A 13,218-nucleotide genomic window follows, 5' to 3' on the forward strand; every position below is an offset into this window, starting at 1 on the left:
AAGGCGAGGGTGGGATGATTTGAGAGGGTAAGGTTGAAATGTGTATATTATCATATGTGAAGCAGATCGCCGGTCCACGTTCGATGCGTGAGACAGGGTGCTCAGGTCTGGTGCACTGGAATGACCCTGAGGGATAGGATGGGGAGGGTGGTGGGAAGAGTGTTCAGGATGGGGAACACATGTACACCCATGGCTGATTCATGTCGATGTATGGCAAAAACCACTACAATATTGTAAAGTAATTAGCCTCCAATTAAAATATATAGATTAATTTATTTAAAAAAAAAAGGATACCAAGTATTTGCTGTTTCCATTTGCAAAGTTTGGGGATAGCTTGTTATGTAACAATAGATAGCTGATGCATAACCCCATAGATTCCATACCCATTACTATAGTAATTTACATAGAACTGTCAGCTCTTGCTTAGATTTTCCTGGATGAATGCACTGTAAAGCTGCCTTCCTGAGCCAGCATCCATGAAGCAGAACCTCAGTGAAAAAATCCACACCCTGGGCACTCTCATGTCCATAAATATTCACTGGGTTCACATGGCCTCACCCATGGGCTGTTACTCTATCATAACTTAAGACTTGTAAGCTGACTTGCCCATTACACCCCCATATGAATATTTTGCTTTGTCAACAAAGATCCGTCCAGTCAAGGCTATGGTTTTTCCAGTTGTCCTGTATGGATGTGAGAGTTGGACTGTGAAGAAAGCTGAGTGCCAAAGAACTGATGCTTTTGTCCAACAACCAGTTCAGACTCTAATCACAACACAAAATACACCCCTACCAAGGGCCGAAGAATTGATGCTTTTGAACTGTGGTGTTGGAGAAGACTCTTGAGAGTCCCTTGGACTGCAAGGAGATCCAACCAGTCCATCCTAGAGAAAATCAGTCCTGGGTGTTCATTGGAAGGACTGATGTTGAAGCTGAAACTCCAATACCTTGGCCACCTGATACGAAGAACTGACTCATTGGAAAAGACCCTGATGCTGGGGAAGATTGAAGGCAGGAGGAGAAGGGGACAACAAAGGATGAGATAGTTGGATGGCATCACCGACTCAATGGACATGGGTTTGGGTAAACTTCGGGATTTGGCGATGGACAGGGAAGCCTGACATGCTATGGTTCATGGGGTCGCAAAGAGTTGGACATGACCGAGCGACTGAACTGAACTGAACAAATGAATATTTTGTAATTTTTACTTGATCGTTAAAACATAAAGCTTCACTTCAATACATCAACTCTGATAACTTTCTTCATTCTTCATTGATAAAGAAATGTGGTTGGATGGGAGCTCCCTCATCTTACAGAGCATATGAATTTTGAGGGGAAATTATTTAACCCATGTATACACGCATGCTTAGTCACTCAGTTGTGTCTGACTTTGTGTAACCCCATGGAGAGAGGAGCCTGACAGGCTACAGTCCATGGAATTTTCCAGGCAAGAATACTGGAGTGAATTGCCATTCCACTTCAGGGAATATTCCCAACACAGGATTGAACCTGTGTATCCTCCATTGGCAGGCAGATTCTTTACCTTGTGCCATCTGGGAAGCCTATATTCAACCCATAAAACATTTCAAAGGCATATATCTCAAATCTAACCAATTCTGCTTTCACTTATATTTTTATTTTCCAAAGCATGCCATTTTTACTCAGTTAACTGTAGTAAGCTTCTACCTGGTATCAAATATTTTCATTAATCCACTTTCAATCAATTATGCTCAAGGCAAAATAAGTTCTTTTAAAACATAATTTAAAATAGTCTTTTTTTTTTTTTAAAGCCCTAGTTGCTTCCCATGGTACATATAACAAATAAGTGCAAACCCTTAATCACAGCCTACAGGCCTCACATCATGTGAGTCCTGTTTCCCTTTCATCCTGCTTACTTATGTTGACCACACTACTTAATCTTTCGGTGTCTCAAAGACACCAAGCTTTTCCATTCCTTATAGCCTTCCCACATAAGGAATGGACTTCCTGTCCCTTGATGTTTGGCAAAATTTTATTGGCCTGTCCTATTCTCATCCTTCAGGTTTCATCTTGAAAATCGTCTCTTCAAAGAAGCTTTTTTGTTTTTTTTAACCACTCAATCTATGGTTTCTTTCTTTATATTCTTTCCAAGATACTTATTTGTCTGTTTCTTAGTATTTGCTAATTTAGGCAGAATGCCAAAGAATTGATGCCTTGGAAGTGTGGTGCTGGAGAAGACTCCTGAAAGTCCTCTGGACATCAAGGAGATCAAACCAGTCAATCTTAAGGGAGATCAACCCTGCACATTCACTGGAAAGACTAATGTTGAAGTTGAAGCTTCAGTATTTTTGTCATCTGATGTGAAGAGATGACTCACTGGAAAAGTTCCTGATGCTGGGAAAGACTGAAGGAAAGGAGAAGAGGGTGTCAGAAGATGAGATGGCTGGATGGTATCACCAACGCAATGAACATGAACTTGGGCAAACTCCGGGAGATGGTGAGGGACAGGGAGGCCTGGCATTCTGCAGTCCATGGGGCCTCAAAGACTCAGACACCACTGGTGACTGAATAACAACAACAATTTTTAATTATTTAATTGTTCTTTGATATTTTATTAGCCTACAAGCTCCGTGATTGTATACTCTTCCCTAACACAGCACAAGGCACATAGAAAGTGATTGCTAGATACAGTGAACTCCCTACATATGAACCTCCAAATTTGCAAAGATGACAACATGCTTTCCCATGTCAGATCACATAAGTGAGTCCACATGGCTGGTGTGTATTGTCATGTGTGCACATCCTCTACAAGCAGTTGTGCTTTTGTGTATTTCACTGTATAGTACAATACAAAGGACAGTAGTACAGCATCTTTATTTCATGCCCAGGATGTCTGGAAGCAGGCATAAAAGCAATAGTAATGTACTTGGTACTGCTAAGAACTGCCAAGTGGTAACAGTGGAAACAAAAATGAAAATAATTGAGAGAGTAGCACGAGTCAAAAAGATGGTAGCTGTCACTCCTTCTTATAACATGAATTGCTCAGTGATTCTAAAACACAAGGGCAAGATTATGGACCATATGAAGCTTGTTGTGCTAATGCTGTCAGCAATAATATTGAAGAAGCCTGGAAAAGTGATGGAGGCGATGGAGGAGTCCTCAGTGTGTGGGTGCAGGATCAGCATCGCTCTGAGTCTCACTCAGGTGAATGCCAATTCAAGAGAAAGCTGAAAGACTTTACGAAGACATGAAGAAGAAACACAGCAATGAATCAGAAGGCTAACCTTTTAATGCCAGCTGTGGCTGGTTTCATCTGTAAACCTAGAGCCAATCTTCACAAGGTAAAAGTCAGTGGTGAGGAATACAGTGCAGATTTGGTAGCTGCTTGAGAATTTCCTGAACTGCTTCAAGAAATTGTTGATGAAGGTGAATATTTACCTGAGCAGGTTTTTAGTATAGTTGTTTGGTTCAGTTCAGTCCCTCAGTCATGTCTGACTCTTTGCGTCAGGCCTCCCTGTCCATCACCAACTCCTGGAATTTACCCAAACCCATGTCCATTGAGTTGATGATGCCATCCAACCATCTCATCCTCTGTCGTCCCCTTCTCCTCCTGCCCCCAATCCTTCCCAGCATCAGGGTCTTTTCCAATGAGTCAACTCCTCGCATGAGGTGGCCAAAGCATTGGAGTTTCAGCCTCAACATCAGTCCTTCCAATGAACACCCAGGACTGATCTCCTTTAGGGTGGACTGGTTGGATCTTCTTGCAATTCAAGGGACTCTCAGTTCAACACCACAGTTCAAAAGCATCAATTCTTTGGCGCTCAGCTTTCTTCACCATCCAACTCTCACATCCATACACGACCACTGGAAAAACCATAGCCTTGACTAGATGGACCTTTGTTGGCAAAATAATGTCTCTGCTTTTAAATATGCTATCTAGGTTGGTTATAACCTTCCTTCCAAGGAGTAAGCATCTTTTAATTTCATGGCTACAATCACCATTAGCAGTGATTTTGGAGCCCTAAAAAATAAAGTCTGACACTGTTTTCCCATCTATTTCCCGTGAAGTGACGGGACCAGATGCCATGATCTTAGTTTTCTGAATGTTGAGCTTTAAGCCAACTTTTTCACTCTCCTCTTTCACTTTCATCAAGAGGCTCTTTAGTTCTTCTTCGCTTTCTGCCATAAGGGTGGTGTCATCTGCATATCTGAGGTTATTGATATTTCTCCCGGCAATCTTGATTCCAGCTTGTGTTTCTTCCAGCCCAGCGTTTCTCATGATGTACTCTGCATATAAGTTAAATAAGCAGGGTGACAATATACAGCCTTGACGTACTCCTTTTCCTATTTGGAACCAGTCTGTTGTTCCATGTCCAGTTCTAACGGTTGCTTCCTGACCTGCATACAGGTTTCTCAAGAGACAGGTCAGATGGTCTGGTATTCCCATCTCTTTCAGAATTTTCCACAGTTTATTGTGATCCACACAAGGCTTTGGCAAAGACTTTGACATAGTCAGTAAAGCAGAAATAGATATTTTTCTGGAACTCTCTTGCTTTTACGATGATCCATTGGATGTTGGCAATTTGATCTCTGGTTCCTCTGCCTTTTCCAAAACCAGCTTGAATATCTGGAAGTTCATGGGGCACGTATAACTGAAGACTGGCTTGGAGAATTTTGAGCATTTCTTTACTAGCATATGAGATGAGTGCAATTGTGAGGTAGTTCGAGCATTCTTTGGCATTGCCTATAGGACCAAATGGGAAGAGGAGAGAAGGTTAATGCCAGGCTATAAAGCAGCAAAGAGTAGGCTAAATCTGTTGTTTAGTGGTGATGCTTCCAGTGATATGAAGCTGAAATCTCATTTAGTTTAATGAGTGGCAAGGTGGTGAATGCAGATTCAGGAGCTGCAGAAGAATTTCCTGAAATGCTTCCTGAAATTATTAATGAAGGCACATATTTACATGAGTAAGCTTTTAATGTGGATGAAGCAGGACTGTACTGGAAGAGAATGCCAGACCGAAGTTATATCAAGAAGGAAGAAAAGTTGATGCCAGGCTAGAAGCAGCAAGGGATAAGCTAACTCTGTCGCTTGGTGGCAATGTTTCAGTGATATGAAGCTGAAGCCTCTCTTAGTTTATCATTCAGAGAACGTAAGAGCCCTGAAAACATAGGCAAGGGCTCTCTTCCTGTTGTGAAAGAGTAACCCCAAGGTCAGGTTTACACCAGCTGTTTTCCAGGACTTGTTTTTCCAGCACTTTATCCTGGAGGTAGAGAAATATTTCTTGAAGAAAGACATCCCATTTAACATTCTTTTGTTGCTTAACAATGCTGCAGGCCACCTTCCATTCATGGACAGTTTTCATCCCGATATCAAAGTAGTATATCTGCCACTGAATATGTTGCTTATCCAACCTATGGACCAGGGAGTTACAGCGACTCTCAAGAAATATTATTCACATCACACTTTTTGTCAGGCAGTAAAGGTGAGTGACGAATCAGGAACAACACTGTGATAATTTTGGAAAAACTATAAAGGTCATAAAAAAATTGCTTGGTGTCCTCACCAAGTGAGGTGATACGGTGGTGATATGGCCATCACCATTAATGGTGGTTTGGAAGAAACTTTGCCCGCAGGTTATTCATGATTTTCATGGATTTGAGAAAGTCGGTGAGGAGTCCAAAGAGGTCTTCAGCAACTTAGTGAGCCTCAGCAAGAAGCTGGAGTCAGAGCTGCATTTATGTGTTATTTGTGGGAAAGGTATTGTAAACCTATTACAGTACAGTGCTATATAGCCAATTGTGTTAGTTGGGTACCTAGGCTAACTTTGTTGGACTTACAAATAGATTGGACTTATAAACACACTCTCAGAATGGAAATTGTTCATTTGTAGGGGGCTTACTTTATTGAGTGAATGAGTTGGTTGGAATTTGCAACATGATAAATCTCTTAGGTTGATATTAGCTGTGCTCACTTGAATATTTTCTGTTTTAATAGCTGTGTAACATACATATGTGTCACAGCTCAGCTAGAGTTCTCTCTTCCCTGGACTTTATTTCTTGCAGTCACTTCTCATGTGCCTTGTTTCCAGACTCCCCATCCATATGGCTGCTTTCAGTTGACTTTATTTCAGTTTGCCACATTTCTTGGATGCCCTGGTTTTTAAAATTGCTCTATACTTTAACTTTCCCATGTATAATAAGGCTGCTTATTCAGTTTAACTGAATAAACATTTACTGAGCATCTACTTAACCAACCTCTGTAGTTGCAGGATGAATAATATCTCATGTTCTACCATTTGCACAGAAGAAGGCTTTAAAGATCCTGAAATAAATCAATCCTTGATATATTTAACACATAATCACTAAGCAGGCACTCCCCTTATGGCATGTGGTAACATGTTTGGGAGTCGGAGGTGGTAAGAGTCCTGCCATTGCGATGATCGTCTCTGTTGGTAGAGGTAACTAGTGAATAACTAGCCACACTTAATCATATGTTGAAAATGTATCGAACGTCTCAGAGGACAAAGAAAACACCTTCTGAAAGGTAAGGAACACATGCGGTGGGGGAGGGGAGGGCATATGACCAGGTGTGGGTGGGCAGAGAACAGTTTTCTGAGGAAGTGGCATTTAATCAGAGATCTGAAGGATGGTGAGAGGTTACTAGTCATGTTAGCCAAGGGGAACAGAGGGTGCAAATACATTGAGGTTGGCGGGAGCAGAACAGGTTCAGAAAAAGAAAATAAAAGTGTGGAGAGTGAAAAACAAACAACAAAGAAAGGGGTCATGGCAGTTGATGCTGTTGATAAAGATTAGGGTAAAAGTCAGTAGGTGTTTATCCTGATAGCAATATTGATTGAAGGATTGTAAACAGAGAAGTAACTCATTCATGTTTACATTTTTAATAGCTCATTCTCATCTCAACTTGAGCGATTTAAGGAGGGTAAGAATGGACAAGAGGAATCAACTTAGGAGGCTACTTCATGACAATGGTGACTTGAGTGAAGATGGAGAGAAGGAAACGTATCCAAGAGACATTTGGAGGTAAAATCGATAAAATTTGTCAATGATTATATGCAGCAAGAATGACGATTTATTTAAGGGCAAATTTGCATACCACTGGTTCATATCCAGTGACAGTTTGATCAATACATTTGCATTTGCTTTTATTTATTTATACAATTGAGTATTGTATCCTATGTGTGCGTCTGCGTGTTTCTGTGAGAGAAAACAGGGGAGCCCACAAGTGGTTTAATAACGGTCACTTCTTTTCCTCATAAAGACCGTCTGAGGAGGGCTCGGCTGGCGAGAGGTCTTTCCTCTGGGCCCTGCAGTGTCCTCTGGGATAGACTGTTGGCCGGTATCGAGAGACGCTGCTTCCACGATGGCGCACTCGGTAACTGCATTCGGTGCTGGCTGTTGGTCGGGGCTCGGCAGGAGCCCTTGGCAGAAGGTGTCATGCCTCTTTGCATTGGCCTCCCCAAGGCTGCTCGGTCTTCCAGGCAGCACTGCAGCTGTCTTCCCTGAGACAGGAAAAGAAAACTGCCGGGATCTCAAGGCCTGTATCTGAAAACATCACATCCAACGTTATTCTGCTAGTCAAAGCAGTCACTAAGCCTGCCCGGATTCAAGGTGCCTGTGACACTGGTGCGGGGGGTGGATAGGAGGGATGTCTTGGCTTAATCACCTCTCAGTGGAAGAAGTGTTAAAGAATATGTGATACATGGTGCCCACTCTATTTATTGACATCTTTTTGGTGGATAATATCATTCAACACGTTCCACACTCAATGACGTCTGTACATCTGATGTGCTTATCAAGTCAGTGAACTGTGTTAAATTGATCAAGTTCAAATAGAGTGTCCAATAAGATACCACTAGAAGCTTCTCCCCTTTAGAATGTAAATTTCTGGAAAGCAGGGATATTGTCTTATGCTTTGATGAGTATCACCTGATGAGTGTTTGTTGGCTAGCCCACCAACTAGGGTTTCCCTGATGACACAGTGGTAAAGAATCCACCTGTCTACGCAGGAGACTAGGGTTTGATCCCTGGATGGGGAAGATCCCCTGGAGAAGGAAATGGCAACCCACTCTAGAAATCTTGCCTGGAAAGTTCCATGGACAGAGGAGAGTGGTAGGCTACAGTCCATGGGATTGTAAAAGAGTCAGACACAGCTTAGCGACCAAACACCAACTAACTGACATTCTTTTAGTTGTTATACAATGCTTTTTAACCAAACAACCCATGCTTATCTTTCCTTTCTTCAAGAATATGCCAGATTATGCCAAAAATCTTGTAGTCACAAGCATAGGCATTATTCTTATGACATTCCTCTCCTGTAACATCACAAGAAGTAACCATTAGATTAACAATATTGTTTCTTAGTACATCCAGGTTGGTTCCTATTTGTCATCATTTTATTTTCTGTACAAGCCACCTATTCAATAATTTATTCTGCAATTTTTCCACGGATCAATATTGAATTTGTTAAACTATGATTTCTAGGAATTAGTTCTTTTTCCCTTTTAAAATAGAGTCAATATGTACCATTTAAAGATGTATTCTTCCTATGCCTATTTTTACTTTCCCATTTAGTACAGTTCAGTCTGTCAGTCATGTCCAACTCTTTGTGACCCCATGGACTGCAGCACGCCAGACTTCCCTGTCCATCACCAACTCCTGGAGCTTGCTCAAACTCATGTCTATCGAGTCAATGGTGCCATCCAACCATCTCATCCTCTGCCATCCCCTTCTCCTCCCAGCATTCAATCTTTCCCAGCATCAGGGTCTTTTCCAATGAGTCCATTCTTCACATCAGGTGGCCAAAGTATTGGAGTTTCAGCTTCAGCATCAGTCCTTCTAATGAATATTCAGGACTGATTCCCTTTAGGATGGACTGGTTGGATCTCCTTGCAGTCCAAGGGACTCTCAAGAGTCTTCTCCAACACCACAGTTCAAAAGCATCAATTCTTCAGTGCTCAGCTTTCTTTATAGTCCAACTCTCACATCCATATATGACTACTGGGAAAACCACAGCTTTGACTAGATGGACCTTTGTTGGCAAAGTAATGTCTCTGCTTTTTAATATGCTGTCTAGGTTGGTCATAGCTTTTCTTCAAAGAAGCAAGCATCTTTTAATTTCATGGCTGCAGTCACCATCTGCAGTGATTTTAGAGCTCAAGAAAATAGTGTCTCAATGTTTCCATTGTTTCCCCATCTATTTGCCATGAAAAAGATCTTTTTTATATAGTTCTTCTGTATATTCTTGCAACCTCTTCTTAATATCTTCTGCTTCTATTAGTTCCATGCCATTAAAGTCCTTTATTGTGCCCATCTTTGCATGAAATGTTCCCTTGGTATCTCTAATTTTCTTAAAGAGATCTCTAGTCTTTCCCATTCTATATTTTCCTCTATTTCTTTGCATTGATTACTGAGGAATACTTTCCAGGATTCTTCAAAAATCATTGAAAATGCATTCATATGAACATTTATCCTTTCTTTATACTGTGATGCAATTTTTATAGACTAGGACATTTGAATCAATATAAAGGATTTAAGGGTCCTTTCTATGTTTTCTTGATTTCTTGAGTATCATTTCACTCAAATATTGTCATACCATACTTTCAGAGTGAAAGATCATTTTCTTTTTAGTGGTAGATAAAAATCAAGGAAGAGATTTAATAATGCTGCTTTTCTGCTATCTCCATTATCATTAAACATTCTGGGCTGTGAAGGCAGTATCTTCTTCAGACTTTTTATTATTATTACACTTTTGAACATTTTGTTTCTTTTATCTTTCTTTATGTGGTCATCTTTTTTTCATCCTTACAAAATTTTATTTTAAGTTATTTTGTTCTAGTGATACAACTGACTATCTCATTTAATTTTGGCCTTACTGAGCCAGAGTTAGATAGATTACCCTTTGGGGCCAATTTATTTTCTTAATACCTTTTTCCTTTTCTCTTGAAGTATTGTCGATTTACAATATTGTGTTAGTTTCAGGTGTACAGCATAATGATTCATTTGTGCATATATGTATATGTGGAATATCTAGATATTCCTTTTTAGATTCTTTTCCCTTATAGGTTATTACAGAATATTGAGAATCGTTTCCTGTGCTGTACACTAAGTCCTTTTTGAAATTTTCTTAATACTTTAAAAACATTTTTCCTGGAAGATAAATTGATCTATTAAAAATTTCAGTGTCTTTTGGAGGGAGATTTGTTTACTGAAACCTCTTGTGCATTACCTGCATTTTAATACTGTATAGAATTTGACAATTCCAACTTACAGAGAAGGCATTTCCTCACCTAGGTTGTTCTTCGATTTTGCTTTTGGAATTTAAGTCTCAGGCAAATCTGCCATTTCCATATCAACATTGTCTCTCTATGATCTTAGTTGCTCTACTAAGGTAAAAATTGGTAAACAACTCCTTCCAAAATTCTCTTTTCAAAACCTACCTAACCTTCTTAATTGATGCTTTCAGTGTCAAGATCTGGAAGAATTTCTTTACATCCCAGAGTCTCCTCAGCAGTTTGTTTTCCAGATTGCAGGCAGGGCACCGAGGTGACATGTTAATCCTTAGAACACTAACTATAAAGGAATTATTCAGCAACTTAAAAAGACAAACAAAATACAAATATGATGTCAGTTATCTAAATGCATCTTCATATTTTCTTTTTAGGAAAGGGAATACGACGCACCATGGATTTTATTAGTCTTTTTTCTCTGTGACTCTCTTGAATCACACTGAATTAGAACTAGTAAAACTTCAACTTAATCTTCCAAAAGGATATAAAAATGCAGATTCCTACCAATGTATTAAGTTTTCTAATAGGCTAAAAATGAAATATCCTCATTGAGTATACTACCCTCTGAATTACTGAACATGTCAAACATAGGAAGAATTTGATGCTTCACATATTCAACTCTGTTTTATTTTACTCAAAATTTCATGCTGTCCATATGTCAGAAACTCCAGTAACAACAGAGTATACACTGAGTCTCAATTTTGTTTTCTTCAAGAAATTAACTTATAAACTAGAAAGAAAATCTAGATTAGGCACAAGTATTAGCAATGATAAATCATTCAGTTTATCCGCTCTCCATTTTTCTGCAGAAAACTCTAGGAATTATAAGATAGATTATGGATTTTCATAAGTGTAAGCAACACCAGAAACAGTTTACTCCTGTGTTTCTGAACTTGCCCCATCATCAGTGTCAATGAGGGTTTTCATTAAAATGTACACTCCCAAGACCCTTCCTCAAGGATTCTGATTCTCTAGATTATCCAGAGTTAAATTTTTGACCTCAAATTAAAGTGATTCTTATGATCAGACAGTTAAGTTCAGTTCAGTCACTCAGTCATATTCTACTCTCTGTTACCCCATGAACTGCAGCACTCCAGGCCTCCTTGTCCATCACCAACTCCCAGAGCTTGTTCAAACTCATGTCCATTGAGTCAATAATGCCATCCAACCATCTCATCCTCTGTCATCCCCTTCTCCTCCTGTCTTCAATCATTCCCACCATCGGATCTTTTGCAGTGAGTCAGTTCTTCACATCAGGTGGCCAATGTAATGGAGCTTCAGCTTCGGTATCAGTCCTTCCAATGAATATTCAGGAATGATTCCTTTAGGATGGACTGGTTGGATCTCCTTGCAGTCCAAGGGACTCTCAAGAATCTTCTCCAACACCACAATTCACAAGCATCAATTCTTCAGTGCTCAGCTTTCTTTATACTTCAATTCTCACATCCATACATGACTACTGGAAAAACCAAAGCTTTGACTAGATGGAACTTTGTTGGCAAAGTAATGTCTCTGCTTTTTAATATGCAATCTAGGTTGGTCATAACTTTACTTCGAAGAAGCAAGTGTCTTTTAATTTCATGGCTGCAGTCATCATCCACAGTGATGAAGAAAATGAAGAAGAAAGAAGAAAATGAAGAAAATGAAGTTTCTCACTGTTTCCATTGTTTCCCCATCTATTTGCCATGAAGCAATGGGACCAGACGCCATGATCTTTGTTTTTTTAAATGTTGAGTTTAAAGCCCGCCTTTTCACTCTCCTCTTTCCACTTTCATCAAGAGGCTTTTTAGTTCCTCTTCACTTTCTGCCATAAAGGTGGTGTCATCTGCATATCTGAGACTATTGATATTTCTACCAGCAATCTTGATTCAAGCTTGAGCTTCATCCAGCCCGGCATTTCCCATGATGTACTCTGCATATAAGTTAAATAAGCAGGGTGACTATATACAGCCTTGACGTACTTCTTTCCCAATTTGGAACCAGTTCGTTGTTCTACATCTGGTTCTAAATGTTGCTTATTGATTTCTGCAACGTATTTCTCAGGAGGCAGGTAAGGTGGTATGGTATTCCCATCTCTTTAAGAATTTTCCAGTTTGTTGTGATCCACACAGTCAAAGGCTTTGGGATAGTCAATAAAGCAGAAGTAGATGTTTTTCTGGAATTCTCTTGGTTTTTCGATGATCTGGTGGATATTGACAATTTGATCTCTGGTTCCTCTGCTTTTCCTGAATCCAGCTTGAACATCTACAAGTTCTTAGATCACATACTGTTGAAGCCTAGCTTAGAATTTTGAGCATTACTTTGCTAGCGAGTGTGATGAGTGTAATTGTACGGTGGTTTTAGCTTTCCTTGGCATTGCCTTTCTTTGGGATTGGAATGAAAACTGACCTTTTCCAGTCCTGTGGCTACTGCTGAGTTGATCAGACAAATTTGGGAAATAACAGCATAGCTCAAGGTCCTCACTTTACAGATTAGGAAACAGACACAGGTTTGAACGGTGCACTGCCCAAGGTCACCCAGCTGGGCAATAACCAAACTGAGATGGGAAGATGGATATTCGTGGCCTGTTACTCCTTCCCATTTCCAAAATCATATCTATCTCAATATTTTTATCTCAATTCCTGAAACATGATTATTCATCCAGTTCTCCTAAGTAGATTTTTTTTATCAGTATATAAGATTATTTGAACAAAAAATATACCGTATTATTTTCTCTTACTTGATGCTAGGATATAGGCACTGCTTATCTTGTTGCACTGGGACCTGCACTATAGCTGCTGAGAGTGGACAACCTTCACATGGCAGGAAGCCATCTGGTGACCCCTTTTAACCGAGCCTGGACAGAGAGTTGCTTAAATATCTTGTAACCACTGAGAGCTTTGATGGTGCACTTTGAAATTAATTAAAATTGTTGATGGAATTCATGGAAGTAG

Source organism: Giraffa tippelskirchi, chromosome 9, assembly GCF_054371585.1.
Source record: "Giraffa tippelskirchi isolate mGirTip1 chromosome 9, T2T-mGirTip1v1.2.pri, whole genome shotgun sequence".
NCBI classification, from domain to species: domain Eukaryota; kingdom Metazoa; phylum Chordata; class Mammalia; order Artiodactyla; family Giraffidae; genus Giraffa; species Giraffa tippelskirchi.